At 38.1% G+C, this 18,724-nt stretch overlaps 1 pseudogene; it reads left to right on the top strand.

Moving 5' to 3' along the window:
• The first annotated feature begins 11,634 nt into the window (after positions 1-11,634).
• LOC121100482 lies at positions 11,635-13,138 on the top strand (annotated as a pseudogene).
• Positions 13,139-18,724: the final 5,586 nt, after the last annotated feature.

Raw genomic sequence — 18,724 nt, 5'->3', positions numbered from 1 at the left:
CTGCCATGTTCTTTTGTAGAATGTAGTCTTTAGATCCAACAGACACTCAAGGAATGAACACAGGGCATGCATAACAGGAGGTGGGGATCTTGCGGAGTCATGTTAGGGTTGAACACAGCAGCATAATTTTTATGAGAAAATACTGAGAAAACCTGAAAGGAAATTGTCTTTTCTTGGCCCAGGGGTAGCTGAGGCTAGGGGGCAGGACTGGCTCTGTGGGCCCGGCTGATGGTTTGTATCCCAGATGACTAGCGGGATATGGGGAGTAATGCCTCTTATGTGCACTTGCAGTAAATAGAATGACAGACATATCAGAGACTGGATAGCTATTTATAAACTCTTTTTCTCTTCTTCCTGGACGTACGTATTAGTCCATCTTTGCAAGTATTCTTTGCGGGTACGTGTGAACATATCGCTGAGTTCCAGAAAAAATAATACACATAGAAGTTATGTGAACCCCATTCAAATCCCCCCCACCGCCAACTCACAGTCTTCCATATTCTTTTCACTTCAGGCTGGATGGAGATGAACTCAACGGGGGCTTTGTGAGGCCTGTGTTCAATGTGGCAGAGCTCAGGATGAAAGGAAACTTGGTATCTGAGTACATGACTGGAGGGAGCCACCTGCTCACAGAGAACATTCATTTGAACATTATGTGAGAAAGGAAGAAACTTCTACTGAACTAGGCCACCAAAAACATAGGGTTAATTGATTATAGAAGCTAGCATTACTATAGCTTTTACAAGCATCAGATATTGGGGTGGTGGCTGGGTGGCTCAGTAGGTTAAGCATCTGCCTTTGGCTCAGGTCATGATTTCAGTGTCCTGGGATTGAGTTTCGTGGGTTCCCTGCTTAGTGGTGAGTCTGCTTCTCCCTCTCACCTAGCTTCTGCTCCCCTCCCCCAAATACATAAATAAGATCTTTTTTTTTTTTTTTTTTTTAAGATTTTATTTATTTATTTGACAGAGAGAGAGACAGCCAGTGAGAGAGGGAACACAGCAGGGGGAGTGGAAAAAGAAGAAGCAGGCTCCCAGGGGAGCAGGGAGCCTGATGTGGGGCTCGATCCCAGGACCCTGGGATCAAGCCCTGAGCCGAAGGCAGACGCTTAACAACTGAGCCACGCAGGCGCCCCTAAATAAATAAAATCTTAAAAAAAAAAAGAGAGAGAGAGATATCTGAAGTAGCAGCCCTGAACCAAACTCCAAAAGCAAAGACAAATCAGAAATATTATGAACATAGTTCAATTATACCCTAATCCAAAATACCTAGGACAATTCTCAGCACAAGGTGGGTTCTCTGTAATTTTGGTTAAATGGTAGATGCTGACCCAAGTTAAATATAAGGGGTGATGATGTATGTAAGGTTTAAGAGCTTTCAGAAGGAATTTGAGCTTAGAGATGGTAGTATTCTTTGTTTGCTCATCTTGCTGTTAATGCATTGCCTTCCCTCTCTAGCATGGAATTCTGGAACTAATTAAACAGGTAAGAAAATGAAAGGCCCAACTTAGAAGCTTTAGAGTCAAATGTTAGATTTAAGAGCATAAAGATTAGAGACACTGACAACAACAATAAATTCAGTTTACTAAATACTTACCTTTATATCCAGCTGTAATTATTGACCCAAGTATATTACAGCTACCCTGTTCCCCAAAGCATATTAAAGTCTTCTGAGTCCTTTGTAGATCACATAATATCTTGTAAATTCGTTCTGTAGTGTGTATTTATTCTGCCCTATTTTGTTTAACAGCTGTGTATTAAAGACCTACTATGTGGCAGGCATTGTGCTACATGCTGAAAATAATGATATGGAAAAGATGTGGGCTGTGTCTCTGAGGCTTTCAGTGTAGCAAATTTAAGAAAAACAAAGGTTATGTTTGTAACATGCTTTAATGGGCAATATCTAAAATGCTAGCATTAATAGCATAATGCTTACAAAGAAAATACAAGTAGAATGTCACAAATTAATGTTAGTGCCCAAATAATTTTCCTCTTCAGCATTGCATCCCTTTGTTCCCAAACTCTATACATTTACATGCACTAGATACTTCTTCCTTTTGCATTTTTCCCCCCAGCATATTTTCTTATACTTTGTTCCATTCGGATTGTTGCTAAAAAAGAAAGAAAATAATACATGCTACATGCAGCAAGCCTTTCTGTGTTCTTTGGGTAAAATGTTACAACTCTGCAATCAGCAGGATTTTGCTTCTCTTTCTGTGGCAAATGATTAATCTCAAGGGGCAAAACATCTGGCTGGCAGCATGGGGCAGAGCAGGGCTACAGGATCTTGGGAGACTGGAAAAGGGGAAGAGAAGGATGGGGGTACTTAAGAAAGGAAGGCCTCTGTCTGAACTTAAACAAGTCCTACGGGTTTGCAGAATCCTCACATCCTCCTGCTGAGGACCGTGGCTTAATGGAGCAAAGGAAGGCAGGCCCTGTTGGAGGACTGCTTTTCTATCTTTATGCCACTTCGTAACTTTTATCTTGATGCTACTATTTCCTTCACCCCCTCTTGCTTGCCCTTAGCTAATAGCTGACATCTTGAGCACTTATGCCAGGCCCACTTGGTTTTGCTCAGCATTATCCCATGTAATACTCATCACAACCTCATGGGGAAGGTGCTACTGTTATCCTCATTTTGTCAAAGTAAGTGAATGTAAGTCTAACTGCTGCACATCTAGTAAATGATGTGGCAGTTGGACTCTAGACACCTGCCTTTTGATAACTTTTCCTTCTGAATATTGTTGCACCCTTTTTCTTAAATCCCTACTCTCTATGAAAATGGAGCATTAGAATTGCTCCAAATATCCAAATCACCTGCTTATTTTGATAACTTTATGGTGTTCTCTCTTCAAAAGTAATTGTGTTTAATTTAGAAAATATACATAAGCAAAAAAAAAAAAAAAAAAAAACACAGAAATAACCCCTGTAGCTTATATCTACTGGGCTGCTCTTACATTTTAAGACCTACATATATGAAATGCTGCTAGACTTCGTCAAGTTTCCAGTTACAGACACACAGCCTAATTCAATTAATGATGTTTTGTTGAATGAGTAGAATGGAACACCGCTAGTGAATTAAGCTCTCATGCCAGATTCCCTTCAGGTAGGGTAGATTTATACTGGATTTGCTCAAGTAGTTTTGGTTCAGGCCTATTGATCCAGCATAATTATTATTATTATTATTTTTAAAGATGTGGAGGAACCTTATTTTATTTATTTATTTATTTTTTAAGATTTTATTTATTTATTTATTTGACAGAGAGAGACAGCCAGCGAGAGAGGGAACACAAGCACGGGGAGTGGGAGAGGAAGAAGCAGGCTCCTAGCGGAGGAGCCTGATGTGGGGCTCGATCCCAGAACGCCGGGATCACACCCTGAGCCGAAGGCAGACGCTTAACGACTGCGCCACCCAGGCGCCCCAATCCAGCATAATTATTAATCCAGCATCCTTTTTCATTATCAAAATTTTCCCTGTTTACATGATAAATCATATGATTATTTTGTTCATAGGCCACTGGCTAGCCAATAGAGGACTGCCAACTTAAATTAGTCAGTAACAGATCCAAGCAATACAAAAATAAGTGAAACTCCCCTATGAAGATTCTCTTCATTAGATTGATACCAAGGAGACAATTAATTTTAAAAATTCTACCTGAATAACATGATTAGTAGAATTAACCATTATTTGGAGAGAACAGAGGAACAGGATATGGAAATGCACTTGGTTTTCAAGTGTAGTAACATGTTTTTCAGAAGGATTACATGCTGGAATAAAAACGTACCCAAGTGATTTTTTTTTAATGTTTTTGTATTATATTATATTAGTCACCGTACAGTACATCCCTGGTTTCTGATGTAAAGTTCGATGATTCATTAGTTGCGTATAACACCCAGTGCACCATGCAATACGTGCCCTCCTTACTACCCATCACCAGCCTATCCCATTCCCCCACCCCCCTCCCCTCTGAAGCCCTCAGTTTGTTTCTCAGAGTCCATAGTCTCTCGTGCTTCATTTCCCCTTCTGATTTTTAAAAACCGGTATCCTACTGATTACATTTTAGACTAAAATACTTAAAAATAGAAACAAATAATGAGAATGGAATTAAAATGTGCCAAATGCATGAAAACTTAAGAAAAAGTGTTCTTTAAAGGTGCCTTGGTCAGGGAAGAAATCCAGAATGTAATAACAAGAAAATGCAGTGAAAATATAAATACAATATATACATAAGAAGTATGGAATGCTGCCAAAATAGCACTTAGGGGAAAATTTATCACTCAAATTCCTCTGTTTGTATGGGAGAAAAGGGAAAAACAATGAATTAAGGCTTTGCCTAAAGTATTTAGGAACAGAATAAAGGAACATGCCAAAAAGAAAAAAAAAAAGTAGGAAACAGAAAGTGATAAAAAATAGAAATATTTGGGAACAAAAATGGAAAAGGGATCCAATTCATAATAAAACAAACATTAAATACTTAGGAATAAATTCAAGAGCTGAAAATGATGCATAAAATTACCAAGGTTTATTGGGAGAATACTGAAATAAATGGAGAGGCAAACTGTATTTCTGTATATGAAGACAATAATGTTCAAAATATATCAGATGTTCCCAACTTTCATTACAGCTTTGATATAATCTCAGTGAAAGCATCAACATGATTTTCTTTATAAACTGATGAAAAAAATTTCTAAGAATGCATGTGGGAGCATAAAGAGGGTAGCATATCAAAGAGTTTTCTGAAAAAGAGAATTGAGAATTATTAACTCCCATATGTTAAAATCCAGAGTAAAATGATAAAAATAAAAACAAGGCTTCCTTTTTATGGAAATAAACTGAAATAACTAAATAAACTTCAGATATATAAGAATTTTAAGTGCTAAAATTTATGTTACAGGAAAAAAGAAAAAATGACTATTGACTAGAACTTCGGAGTGGTCACTTTGTAAGCAGAGTAGTTATAGAAAATATTAACATGGAAAAAGAGCCACAGATTATACTATAATTTTTAACTTGTCTGCAAAGAAAAGGTTGCAACTAAGTTAAAAGAACAAATGCAGAAGCAGTTTCAGAAAAATGAAAAAACCTTAAATCCGTATTAGGTAAAGTGTTCATTTAATATTTTCAGAAAATTGTCAACAACATAGCGAATAATTACGGGATATTATAAAGTAGTTACTTAGTCCAACAGATTTATCGAACACCTAGGCTCTCAGGATACTTACAAAAATGTTATCACTGCCCTCAAGGAGCTTGCAGCTGCTAACCACATAAGCATATGGCAAAGAAATGCAAATTAGAAGACTATTAAACCATTTTATACCTACTTAACTGGTGCAGTTAAGACTAAATATAAATTCTTAGTATAGATGATTTTTTTTTAAAGATTTTATTTATTTGAGAGTGATAGAGAGCCAGGAGAGCTTGAATGCGCAAGTGGTGGGGAAGGGAGGGGGTGCAGAGGGAGAGGGGCAAGCAGACTCTCCACTGAGCAGGAATCCACAACACCTGGGGCTTTATCCCAGGACCCTGAGATCATTACCTGAGCCCAAACCAAGAATCAGGCACTTAACTTACTGAGCCACCCAGGTACCCAGTAGTATAGATGATTTTTGAAAACTAATTCATTCACCTTGCAGGTACTGATTATTCAAAATCCAAGTACATTTTGTACTTTCAAAATTTCATCATAATCCATGTTGAAATATTCATAAATTTGTATTAACAAAAATAAAGCATCACTTATAACATCCAGAAATAGCTATAGTTAATACTTTAGTGTACATTCTTCTTAAGTTTTTTCTATGAATAATTATTTACCAAAAAAGAATCATACAAAATATTGTTTGCAATCTCTTAGTATTTAATTATATAGCGTAAATATGTTCCATATTAATAGTGTACTTCCAAATTATAATTTCCATTTATTTCATCAAATTCCATTGTAAAGATATACCATACTTATTTGACTAATTGCCTTTTGTTGGTTTTCTGTTTCCAGTTTCTCACTGTTATCTAATTCATTCATTTAGTAGATACGTATTGCATAATTGATGTCTTAGGTTCTGTGGACAGAGTGATGAACACAGCAGAGGTGGCAACTTTCCCCATGGGGTTATATTTTGATTGTTGTGCTGATCATGCTGTCCTCTGGGCTCCAACTTGAAGCATGCCAATGGAGGGACCTTATCCTATTGTCGTCCCTTCTGAAGGGGATGCTACAATCAGCTCCCGGAACTACCTCTTCCACCATAAAACTTATGCTCCTTAGCTGCGCTCTTCCCCTAGACTAAGAGAATGGAAGTATCTTATCCTACATTAGACCCTCCTGTTCTTTTATTCCAGCTTGAGGCTGAAGCCTATAAATTTGGATTGCTTCCTATCTTCAGGAGACTGCTAAAACCAAATTCATCCTGCGTAACTTCTTTTTGTCCTTGGTCATCACCCAAAATGTGAATTCTTGCACAAACTGATCCCTACATGTGTTTCTCAAAGTCTCAGTGGCACCCTTCTTTTCACTTAATTCCTCCCTCTCTGTATCATCCGAATTTCTCACAGTGTCCTCTGAAATTCTCCCTGTGTTACAAACAAGCTTACCTATATTCACAAACACTTCTCCTTATTAAATCTTTCTTTTTTCCGAGGAAATCACTACTAGCCTCTTATAGGCTGCTTATTTTCTCCAATACCCAACTACTTTAAAGTTGGATGAGAAATTTGTCCTTGTAGGGTTTTTGCTATACTTATTTTATATTTTCTTTTACCTCTCCTCTCCTCAGTAGTGATTCTAATTTTTAAAATTTGTATACTTGTGTTTGTAAGTGAATTCTTTCAATATGCTCTTTGTGTGTGTCAAAGTTTAATATATTAAAACGATTGAAGAGTGACATTAGTAAGATGGTAGAATAAAAAAAGTTCCAGGGCACCTGGGTGGCACAGCGGTTAAGCGTCTGCCTTCAGCTCAGGGCGTGATCCTGGCGATCCGGGATCGAGCCCCACATCAGGCTCTTCCGCTATGAGCCTGCTTCTTCCTCTCCCACTCCCCCTGCTTGTGTTCCCTCTCTCGCTGGCTGTCTCTATCTCTGTTGAATAAATAAAAATAAAAATCTTTAAAAAAAAAAAAGTTCCAATCATTGTCCTTCCACACAAACACACAGAAGCAATAATATTTGAGCCAAAATACCTTTCTGAGAACTCCAAGGACCAGTTAAGAAGTTGTAACACCCAGATAAGCACAAGGAGAAAAAAACGCAGTGAAACAGGTAAGAATGGTAGTTTCACTGTACCTGGGTCAACTTCTCCCTGAAGTCGGCACAGTTAGATGCCAAGGGAGATCCAGTGGCCTGAGATTTCGCCAGTGTGGCAGGGAGTGAGTGAAGCGTGCACTCAATATCCTGAGCCTTTGGGGATGCTGCCCAAGAAATTTACTCCTGGATAACCTTATACAGACTGCTGAGGCAGTCGGCATTGTTAGGATGCCTGTGGGCTTCTAAGAACAAAGAAAAAAGATGTGTGGCTCCCAGGAGCCAGCATGGCTCTGTGGATTTGAGAGAAGGTGCACAATTTTGAGACTTCTCTTTTAGGACATGAAAAAAGTGGAACTTGCATCTATCTCTTGGCATTGCAGCCCAAACCCCAGGGAAAAGAGGTGAGTGGCTTTTAGCAGCCGGTGTGGTGCTGCTGGATTGAGAGAAGGTGCGCAGTCCTGAGACTGCTCCAGAGAAAATAAAGGAGAGAAGTGGAGGCTGCACCCACCTCTGGGGCACTTCAGTGTGTCTTCCTAGGGAAAGAGTGGTTACTTTTCATCAAACAGCATGATTCGGTGGGATTAAGAGAAGATGCACAGTCCTGAGATGTCTCTTCCAGGAGGGAGGGAGGGAAGGAATGCTTGCATCCATCATTTAGTGTATTGTCCTAGAGAAAAGGTGTAGGAGCTTACCGTGAATATTCTGGTCTTTTAGAAGGGGAAGAAAATATTTCCACATTATACATCTGATAAGGGGTTAATATCCAAAATGCATATTTAAAAACTCATACAACTCAAGAAGGAAGAAAACCCAAAAATCTGATTTAAAAAATGGGCAGAGGAACTGAACAGACATTTTTCCAAGGAAGACATGCAAATGACCAGCAGGTATATGAAAAGGTGCTCAACATCACTCATCACCAGGGAAATGCTAATCAAACCATAATGAGCTACCACCTCACATCTGTTACAGTGGCCATTATTAAAAAGTCAAGAGATGACAACTGTTGGTCAGGATGTGGAGAAAAGGGAACCGTGGGTATTGTTGGTAGGAATGTAAATAGTGCAGTCACTGTGGAAAACAGTATGAAGTTTGCTCAGAAATTACGAAAGAGCTACCATATGACTAGCAATTTCACTTCTGAGTATATATCTGAAGGAAATGAAATCACTATCGCTAAAAAAATTTACACCCCATGTTCACTGCAACATTGCTGTCAATAGCCAGGACATGGAAACAACCTAAGTGTTCAGCAATGAATGAATGGATAAAGAAAATGTGAATAGAGCTAACAATATTGTATCATGTATTTGAAAATTGCTAAAAGAGTAAATCTTAAAAGTTCTCATTACAAAAGAAAGAGCGAGAAAGAGAGAAAGAAAGAAAGATAAAGAAGGAAAAAAGAAATGACCAATGGCAAATTTTCTTGTAGAGTATTTTTGAGGGGACTGTACTCTGTACCATCTTATTCATGACTATTCTAGCATTGTAACAATGCTTTAGCAAAATATTTGAATTACTTTCTCTTGAGAAACTTCCCCACAGCAGTGCTTCAGGCCAGTTTCTAGTAGAAATGGCATTTCTGCTTGTCAGGACCCCCGCCCCCCCCTTTTTTTTGTCTACACTGTGGCTGGAGATGGGAAGTTGGATATTGGCTAATTTGATTATCCTGCAAAACACACTTTAATGGTATGAAATGCAGACTTTTATGTTAACTTGCATATGACTTCCTACTCTCTGTATATTTATATGCAGGAATCTCAGAGGCCAGGGGTAAGAATGCCTGCCTTCCTGTGCACCCCCAAATGGTAGACATTCTTTAAATGTCTGTGGACCCTGTTCCTTCCTCCTCTGTCTCCTGGTCAGAAGCCAACTCATACCCTAGTTGCTAGACTTATCCTCCCTCAATCCACCTGCCAAAACAGCACATTAATATAACAATGTTTCTTATAATTGAATGTAGATACAAGTCATTGTAAATGCAGATTTGGATACAGCAGGTCTTTTGTGTGAACCTGAGATTCTGCCTTTCTAACAAACTCCCATATGATACTTCTTGCTCTTGGTCTACAGACCATACTTTGAGCAGCAAAGCTCTACAGAAGGAGTCAGCAGACTTTCTATAAAGGGTCAGATCGTAAAATTTAAGGCTTTATGGCCATAGGGTCTCTATCCAATTATTCATTCTGCTACTATTGCATGAAAGTATATGGACAACATGTAAATGAATGGGCATGCCTTAGTTCCAAAAAAACTTACATACTCTGGAATGTGAATTTCATAGTATTTTCACATGTTAGAAAAGTTTCTCTTCTGATTTTCCCCCTACCATTTAAAAGTGCAAAAACCACTTTTTTTTTGCTCTTTAAAAAAAAATAAATTCATTTAATTAACATATAAGGTATTATTAGTTTCAGAGGTAGAGGTCAATGATTCATCAGTTGTATATAACACCCAGTGCTCATTATATCATGTGCCTTGCTTAATGACCGTCATCAAGTTACCCCATCCCTCCATGCCTCCTCCCCTCCAGCAACCCTCAGTTTGATTGATTCAGTCTCTTATAATTTGTCTTCCTCTCTGATTTCGTCTTGTTTTATTTTTTCCTTTCTTCCCCAATGATCCTCTATTTTGTTTCTTAAATTCCGCATATGAGTGAGATCATATACTTGTCTTTCTTTGATTGACTTATTTCATTTAGCATAATACACTCTAGTTCCATCCACGTCATTGCAAATGACAAGATTTCTTTTTTTAATTTATTTTTTCATTTAAATTAAAAGCTAATGATATACTATACATTGGCTAATTGAATTTAAGTGAAAAAATAAATTAACCATTCTTACTTGAGAGCTACACAAAAACAGGTGGTGTGCTGGGTTTGGCTGGAGTTCCAGTTTGTCAAAACCTAACATAAAGCACAAATTTTGGAGCCACAGACCCTAGTGTGGGCTCTTGCTCAGCCATTTCCAAACTCTTGTTCAACCCAGTCCCCTGACCTCTAAACCCCGCCCCCCAAGCTCCTGCAAAACAGACAGAATGCAATAAACAAAACAGCAATAGTAAGTGCTTCTCTAGTAATAATTAAACATAATTGATAAAACTTCTCAATCCCAATGAATGAATAATAAAACCCACATGTATGCTGTCTAGAAGAGATTCGTTTTAGACTTAAGGACCTATAGGCTGAAAATGAAGGGATAGAAAAATATATTCCGTGCAAATTATGAAAAAAGAGAACAGAGGAAGCTATACTTATATCAGGTAAAAGAGAGTCTAAATAAAAAACTATTTCAAGGGACAAAAAAGGATATTATGTGAGGAAGATATAACAATTATATATATATGTATACACACACACACACACACACACACACACACACACACACACGTATCCAGCATTAGAACATCTAGAAATATAAAGTAAATACTAATAGAACTGAAGGAAGAAAGAGCAATGCAATAACATTAGGAGCCTTCAGTATCCCACGTTCAAAAAGAGAACATTCAGACAGAAAATTGATAGAGAATCAGAGGACTTAAACAGCACTATAGACCAAATGGATCTAACAAACATACACAGAAAATTCCTCCCAACAGGAGCAGAATACACATTCTTTTCAAGTGCACGCCAAACAGTCTCCAGGAAAAATCAAATTTGGCTGCAAAACAATTTTTAACAAATTTAAGAAAATTGAAATCATACCACAATTCTTTTCCAATCATAAAGGTATAAAACTAGAAATCAATAACAAAGGAAAATCGGAGAATTTACAAATATGTGAAAATTTAAAAATAGACCTGAACAACCAAAACGTCAAAAAGAAATCAAAAGGAAATTGAGAAGATATCTTCAGAAATGAAAATGAAAGGCAACATATCAAAACTTATAAGATGCAGCAAAAGCAGTACTAAGGGGGAAGTTTATAATGATAAACACCTGCATTGAAAAAGAAAAAAAGATCTCAAATAAACAACATAACTTTACATCTCAAGGAACTAGAAAAAATCAAACTAAGCCCAACATTAGCAGAAGGAAGGAATAATAAAAAATTAGAGCATAAACAAAAGAGAGACTAGAAAATATACAGTAGAAAAAAATCAATGAAACCGAGTTCCTTTTTTGAAAAAATAAACAAATTTGACAAACCTTTAGCTATTTTAAGAAACAACAAACTCAAAATAAGAAAATTCAAAAGTAGGAAAGAGACATTACAATGGATGCCAGAGAAATAAGAAGGATCATAAAAGGTAAGTACAAATAATTATACCCGAAGACATTGGATAACCTAGAAGAAATAGATAAATTCCTAGATACATACAACCTACCAAGACTGAATTACAAAGAAATCTAAAATCTGAATAAACCAATAATGAGTAAGGAGACTGAATCAGTAAAAACAAAACAAAACAAAACAAAACAAAAAACAACAAAACCAAACCCAGGACCAGATGGTTTTATTAGTGAATTACAGGAGATGTTTAAAGATGATTTTGCCCCCCTAGTCCACACAGCCCATGCACAGCCCGCAGCCTGCACAGCAGCTCGCTCAGCCGCCCTCCGCCTGGCCCACAGATACCAGTGGCCTAGCGCCCTGCAGGCTTCCTGCTCCCACCGCCCACGTGGAGGGCTCACTCGAAACCACCATGACGGAGGCCTTCGTGGAAAATGCATGTCCCTGGATGGCTGCAGATACATCCAGATGGACGATGGCCCCTCCTGCGTGCCCTGCTATGACAATAACTTTTCCACCCCCTGTGCTGAGTGGCAGCAGCTTATGGGACAAGACTCAAAGGAGCGGCTCTAGGAAGACCGCCACCTCCTTGAGCGCTGCTGCCTCTGTCAATGCTCCCTGGCTGCTGAGCCCTTCACTTGTCAGGACAGTGAGCTGCTCTGCAACGACTTGCTGCTGAAGTGACCTCTCCTCCCAGTGCTCTGTCTGCGGGAGGACTGTCATGCCTGGGTCCCGGAAGCTGGAATACAGAGCCCAGAAGTGTCATGAGTACTGCTTCCTGTGCAGCAGCTGTAAGCAGCTGCTGGGCTCCCGTTGCCTCGTGCCCAACAGGAGTGCCCACTACTGAAGCACAATGCTGACACAAGGGACGTGACATACCATGACCAGCACTGGCATTGAGAATGCCTGGTCTGCTCAGGGTGTCAGACACCCCTGGCAGGGCAGCAGTTCACTTCCCGGGATGATGATCCCTATTGCATGGTCTTTTTGGAGAGCTCTTTGTACCCAAGTGCAGCAGTTGCAAGGGCCCCATCACAGGACTTGGTGGAGGCAAGTATGTGTCCTTTGAAGACCGCCACTGGCACCACAGCTGTTTCTCCTTCCACTGGTATAGAGACCAAGCACTGTGCCAGGGCAGCAGACAGGCAGGTTTTTTCCAAACCACCTTTGGGACCCAGCCCTCCTCAGATTGGGGTTCCTCCTGGGCTCTAAGGTTCAGCCTCCCTGCTCCAACATCCCCAGATTAGTGCTTCCTGACCCAGGGCCCCCAAACCTGGGCTCTTAGGGAGCCTCCATGATTCAAATCCCCTCTGTAAGCCTTAGCTTCAGAATTTAGCCTTCCCCCCTACGGTCTGGGTTCCCAGACCAAGACTTCTCCCCAGATCAGGGCTCTAAGCCCAGCTCTCCAAACCTGGACTCTGGGACCCAGGCCCCTTCAATCTAGACTTCTCTCCAGAGACTTTAGGTCTCCTGTGGGTGCCTGAGAAGTCATCAAAAGTGGGCTATACTCAGACTTGACCCTCCCATCCTCATGCCACCCTATTCCCAGGGCTGCGGCTCTCTGGGCAGGAAATCAGGGGTTCACTGTTTAAGGGGGTTCTAGAGTACAGGGGTTTTTCCCAGCCTGTGCCTGTAAAATGTTTTCTCATTTCATTTCAGCTCCGTTCTGCCCAGAGAGGGGAAGAGGGGTAGGACTGGGCTCATCCCTCTTCCAGATTCTGCAATAACAAAGTGTGAGGAAAAAATTAAAAATAAAAAGATAAAATAAAGAAGAATTTACACCATGCTTTTCAAACCCTTCCCAAAAATTGAAGAGGATGGAATACTTCAAAACTTACTTTGTAAGTCCTGCATTTCTGATACCAAAGCCAAACAAAGAAACCTATAAGAAATGAAAACTACAGGCTATTATCACTGATGAATATAGATGCAAAAATCAAAATACAAGTAAACAGAATTCAGTAGTACATTAAGTACATCATAAGTGGGATTTATTTCTGGGATGCAAGGATGGTTCAACCTATGCAAGTCAATAAATGCAATAGATCACATTAAGAGAACAAAGGATAAAAATCACAAGATCACCTCAACAGAGTAGAAAAAAAGAACCATTTAAAATATTAACACTCACTCAGATAAAAACTCTCAACAAGCTAGATATAGAAGGAATGTACTTCAACATAACAAAGACCACATATAAGCTCACAGCTAACATCATAGTCAAAATTGAAAACTTTTTCTCTAAGGAACATGACAAGGATGTCAACTCTCACTACTTTTGTTCGACATAGTACTGGAAATCCTATGCAAAAAAAAAAGTCCTAAGTAAGAAAAAGAAAATCCATTCAAATGAGAAAGGAAGAAGTAAAATTTATCTTTTCAAAGGTGACATGATCTTATATGAAGCATACCCAAAGACTCCACATGCAAAATATTGTTAAAACAAATAAATAGATTCAGCAAAGTAATACAATGTGAAGCCAACATACAAAAGGCAGTTGCATTTATATACACTAACAACAAACCATCTGCAAGGGAAATTAGGAAACAATCTCATTTATAATAGTATCAAAGAATAAAATACTGTAGAATAAACTTAACTAAGGAGGCAAAAGATTTCACCGAGAATTATAAAACATTTCCAAAATAAATTAAAGAAAACATTATAAATGAAAAGACATCCTATGTTTGTGAAATGTAAGACTTGGTATTGTTAAATGTCTATACTACCCAAAATAATTTACAGATTCAATGAATGTTATCTTTTTAAAAACTGAATGACATTTTTTACAGTAATAGAAAGACAATCCTAAAATTCACCAAGAACCAGCATGGGCAAAGAGATCAAGAGAGAGAAGAGCAAAGCTGGATGCATTACACTTCCTGGTTTCAAATACATTGCAAAGCTTTTTTTTTTTCTTTTTCTTTTTTTCTTTTTTGAGAGAAAGAGTGAGAGCACGAGAAGAGGGTGAGGAGCAGAGGGGGAGGGAGAGAGAATCTTAAGCAGGTGCTACACCAAGCTTGGAACCTGAGGTGGGACTTGATTTCACAATTCTGAGATCATGGCTTGAGCTAAAGTCAAGAGTCTGATGCTTAACTGATTGAGCCACCGAGGCGCCCCTATTGCAAAGCTGTTTTAAGCACAACAGTACAATACTGGAATAAAGACAAACATGGATTGACAGAACAGAATAGAGAGCCTAGAAATAACCACCTACACGTATGGTTCACTGATCTTTTAACAAAGGTGCCAGGAAGACAAAATGGGAAAATGATAGTTTCTTCAACAAATGGTATTGGGAAAACTGGATATTCATATGCAAAAAAATGACTCCTACTTTATACCATACACAAAAATCAACTCAAAATGGATCGAAGACTTAAACACAGACCTGAAACTGTAAAACTCCTAGAAGTAAATATAGGGAAAAAGCTTTTTGACGTTGGTCTTGTCAATGATATTTTGAATATAACAATAAAAGCACACAGGCAACAAAGGTGAAAGTATATCAAGTATCTAAATCAAACCATAAACCCTTCGCATAGAAAAGGAAACAATCAAAAGGATAAAAAGACAATGTACAAAATGGAAGAAAATACTTGAAACTGTCTATCTGGTAAGAGGTTGATTTCCAAAGTATATAAGAAAGTCATAAAAGTTGATAGCAAAAAAAAAAAAAAAAAAAAAAACAAAAAAAAAACGAAGAACATTTCTCCAAATAAGGTATACAAATGACCAACAGGTATGTGAAAAGATGCTTGACAGCATTGATTATCAGGAAAATGCAAGTCGAGACTATAATGAAATATCACTTCATACCTGTTAGGATGACTGTTATACATTTAAAAAAAGATGCTGTTGGTGAGGTTGTGGAGAAATTGGAACTCTTGTATATTGTTGTTGGGCATGTGAAATGGTGCAGCAGCTATGGAGAACAGTATGGAGGTTCCTCAAAATCGAGAGCAGAACTACCCTCTATGATCCAGTAATCCCACTTCTAGGTATATATCAAAAAGAATTGAAATCTGGATCTCAAAGAGATATCTGTGCTCTCATGTTCACTACAGCATTATTCACAGTAGTCAAGATACAGAAACAAACCAAGTGTCCATTGATAGATAGATAAATAAAGAATATATGGTATATGCATAGAATTGAGTATTATCAGCTTTCCAAGGGAAGGAAATCCTGCTTTATACTAAGTGAAATAACCCATTCTCAGAAGGACAAATACTACGTGATTTCACTTATATGAGGTATCTCGAATAGTCAAACTCCCAGAAGCAAAGAATATAATAGAGGTTGCCAGGAGGTGGGCTGTGACCCGTGGGGAAAATAGTGACTTGTTCATGGGGTACAAAATTTTGGTTGATAGATAAATCCTAGAGATCTGGTGTACAATATATGGCCTATAGTTAACACTATGGTATTGTGTGCTTTAAAATTTAAAAGGGTGGATCTCATGATGAGTGTTCTTACCACAAAAACCAAACAAACAAAATATCAAGGATGGTAGAGGAAGCTGTGCATGTGTGGAGAGAAAGGGTGTTTGGAAAATCTCTATCTTCCTCTCAATTTTGCCGTGAACCTAAAACTGTTCTAAAAAGTAGTCTTAAGAAAACTAAACAAAACAAAGGGGCACAGGAAGCTTTAGAAGTGTCGGATTTGTCTGTTCTCTTGATTGTGGTAATGGCATTATGTGTGCTTGAATATGTCCAAGCTCATCAAATTGTATGCATTGAATATAAGCAGAACTTGTGTATCAGTTATACCTCAATAAAGCCGTTTTTTAAAGAATTTCAATTGGAAAATTATATGTTGCCAATAGAGTTATGGAAAGTATTCAGTGGTGCACTAAAAATCAAAGAAATGCTTATTAAAGTATTTATCTATTAAGTTGGGAAATGTTTTTTAGAATTAAGTTCCAAATGTTTATAGTAAGTGCATTATCACACAGAGTCGATGGGAATATAAATTGGAACTTTAGTTCTGGAGAAGTCTGACAGCGTACATAGAGATACTTTCCAATTTTCTACTCTTTGATTCTTCAATTTCATTTCTCAGAATAAACATTAATAAAATAGTGATGTGGCAAAAATAATTGTAGACAGTATGATCAATTTAAATATTCAATGAATGTTAACTATTAAAATGAATTATGGTATATACATGGAATAAAATATACTGCATGTTAGCTATTTCATTCTGTTCCTTTTTAAAAAAGATTTATTTATTTATTTTTAGAGAGAGAGAGAGTGGGGAGGGGCAGAGGGACAGAATCATAAAGCAGACTCTCCACTGAGCATGAGCCTGACACAGGGCTCAATCTCACAACCCATGAGGTCATGACCTAAGCCCAAATCACGAGTTGAACACCTGACTGAGCCACCTAGGCACCCCTCATTCTCTTTCTTTTTATTATTATTATTTTCACTCAGTACTATGTTTATAAGGTCCCTGTGTGTGACTATGTGAACTTTAAATCTGCTCCATCTTATGGTTGCACAATGTTCCATAACGGTGCATTTTCCATATTTATATCTATTCTCTGTCCCAATGGTGGATGCCAGATAGCCTCTAACTACCTGCTAAATTGATTAATCCTGCAATGGCAATTCTTTTATAAATTCCCCCTTGTGGAACTTTATAAGACTTTGAGATATAAAGGACTAGGAATTGAATGGCTGACTTACGGCTAGACACTGTCAGGTTGTGATATTATTCTTCCTACTATAAGAAGGTCCCTATGTCCATACTTCCTTTCCACTTCCTGCGTTATTCAAAGTACTTATTTTGGCAAGTCTGAGAGATTTAAAATGTTATTTCATTGTTCTTTTAATTTGCATTTCAATGATTAATGATGAGTTTGAACATCTTTTTCTGTGTTGTCAGCCTTTGGGTTTCCTCTTTTGAATTGCATCTTCATATCCCTTGTCCGTTTTTTTGGAGTGATTCTGTGATTTTTTGTTGATTTAGATAAGTTTGCAGTATATCTTAGATACTAATTCCTTGTATGTTTAGAATGTAAGAGTATCTTCCTCTATTCATTCTTCTTGTAATTATCTTTTTCATCATATCTTTTATCTTACAGAATTCCTTATTTTTAATGTAATCAAGAAGTCGCTTTTGCTTTATAGTTTGTTTTTGAACTTTCATTTAAAAAATTCTTTCCAACCCCTACCTCTACGTTTTATATTAATTTGATTATGATATCTTTTAGTGTAGATTATTAATCCATATGTATTTCATCTTTTTATGTGGTGTTGGGTAGAATTCTAGTTTTATTGTTCTCCATACAATAAGCCAGTCTTTCAACACCATCTTTGGTGGGAAGCATTTCAAATGACATCCAATGACCCTGCTTCATGGTACTCACATGTTTTTTGTGTAATCTCCTTCAATTAAGAGTGAGCTGTACTAGTGACTTGCTTCCAATCAACAGAACATGGCCAGTGATGAAATGTCACTTCCAAGTTTAGGTTATAAAAAGACTGTGACTTCTGTCTTTTTTGCCCTCTCCTTTTTTCTTCTCTCACTCAGGGGCAACAAACTGCCATGTTGGGAGCTGCCCTATAGAGAAGGCTACATGACAAGGGACTGACATCTCTAGCCAGTAGCGAGTAGGACTTGAGCATTGTCAACAGCCCCAAAAATGAGCTTGAAGTAGATCCATGGCCAAATGAATGAGCATGGGAGCAGATTGGTCCCTGGTGGAGTCTGTCTTTTCTTTTTTCTTTCTTTCTTTCTTTCTTTCTTTCTTTCTTTCTTTCTTTCTTTCTTTCTTTCTTTCTTTCTTTCTTCCTTCCTTCCTTCCTTCCTTCCTTCCTTCCTTCCTTCCTTCCTCCCTTCCTCCCTTCCTCCCTTCCTCCCTTCCTCCCTTCCTCCCTTCCTCCCTTCCTCCCTTCCTCCCTTTCTTCCTTTCCTTTCCTTTCCTTTTCTTTTCTTTTCTTTTCTTTTCTTTTCTTTTCTTTTCTTTTCTTTTCTTTTCTTTTCTTTTCTTTTCTTTCTTTTCTTTTCTTTTCTTTCCCTTTCTTTCTTCCCTTCCTTCCTTCCAGATATATTTATTTGAGAGAGAGAGAACACACAGAGGGAGACGGAGAAGCAGATTCCCTATGACATGGGACTTGATCCCAGGACCTTGGGATCATGACCTGAGCCAAAGGCAGACATTTAACTGACTGAACCACCCAGGCACCCCTCCCTAGTGGAGTCTTAAGATGACTATAGCCCTGGCTAGCACCTTATTT

The sequence above is a fragment of the Ursus maritimus genome, unplaced genomic scaffold (assembly GCF_017311325.1).
Source record: "Ursus maritimus isolate PB19 unplaced genomic scaffold, ASM1731132v1 scaffold_4, whole genome shotgun sequence".
Lineage (NCBI taxonomy): Eukaryota > Metazoa > Chordata > Mammalia > Carnivora > Ursidae > Ursus > Ursus maritimus.
This window is presented reverse-complemented; position numbering and strand designations above follow the sequence as displayed.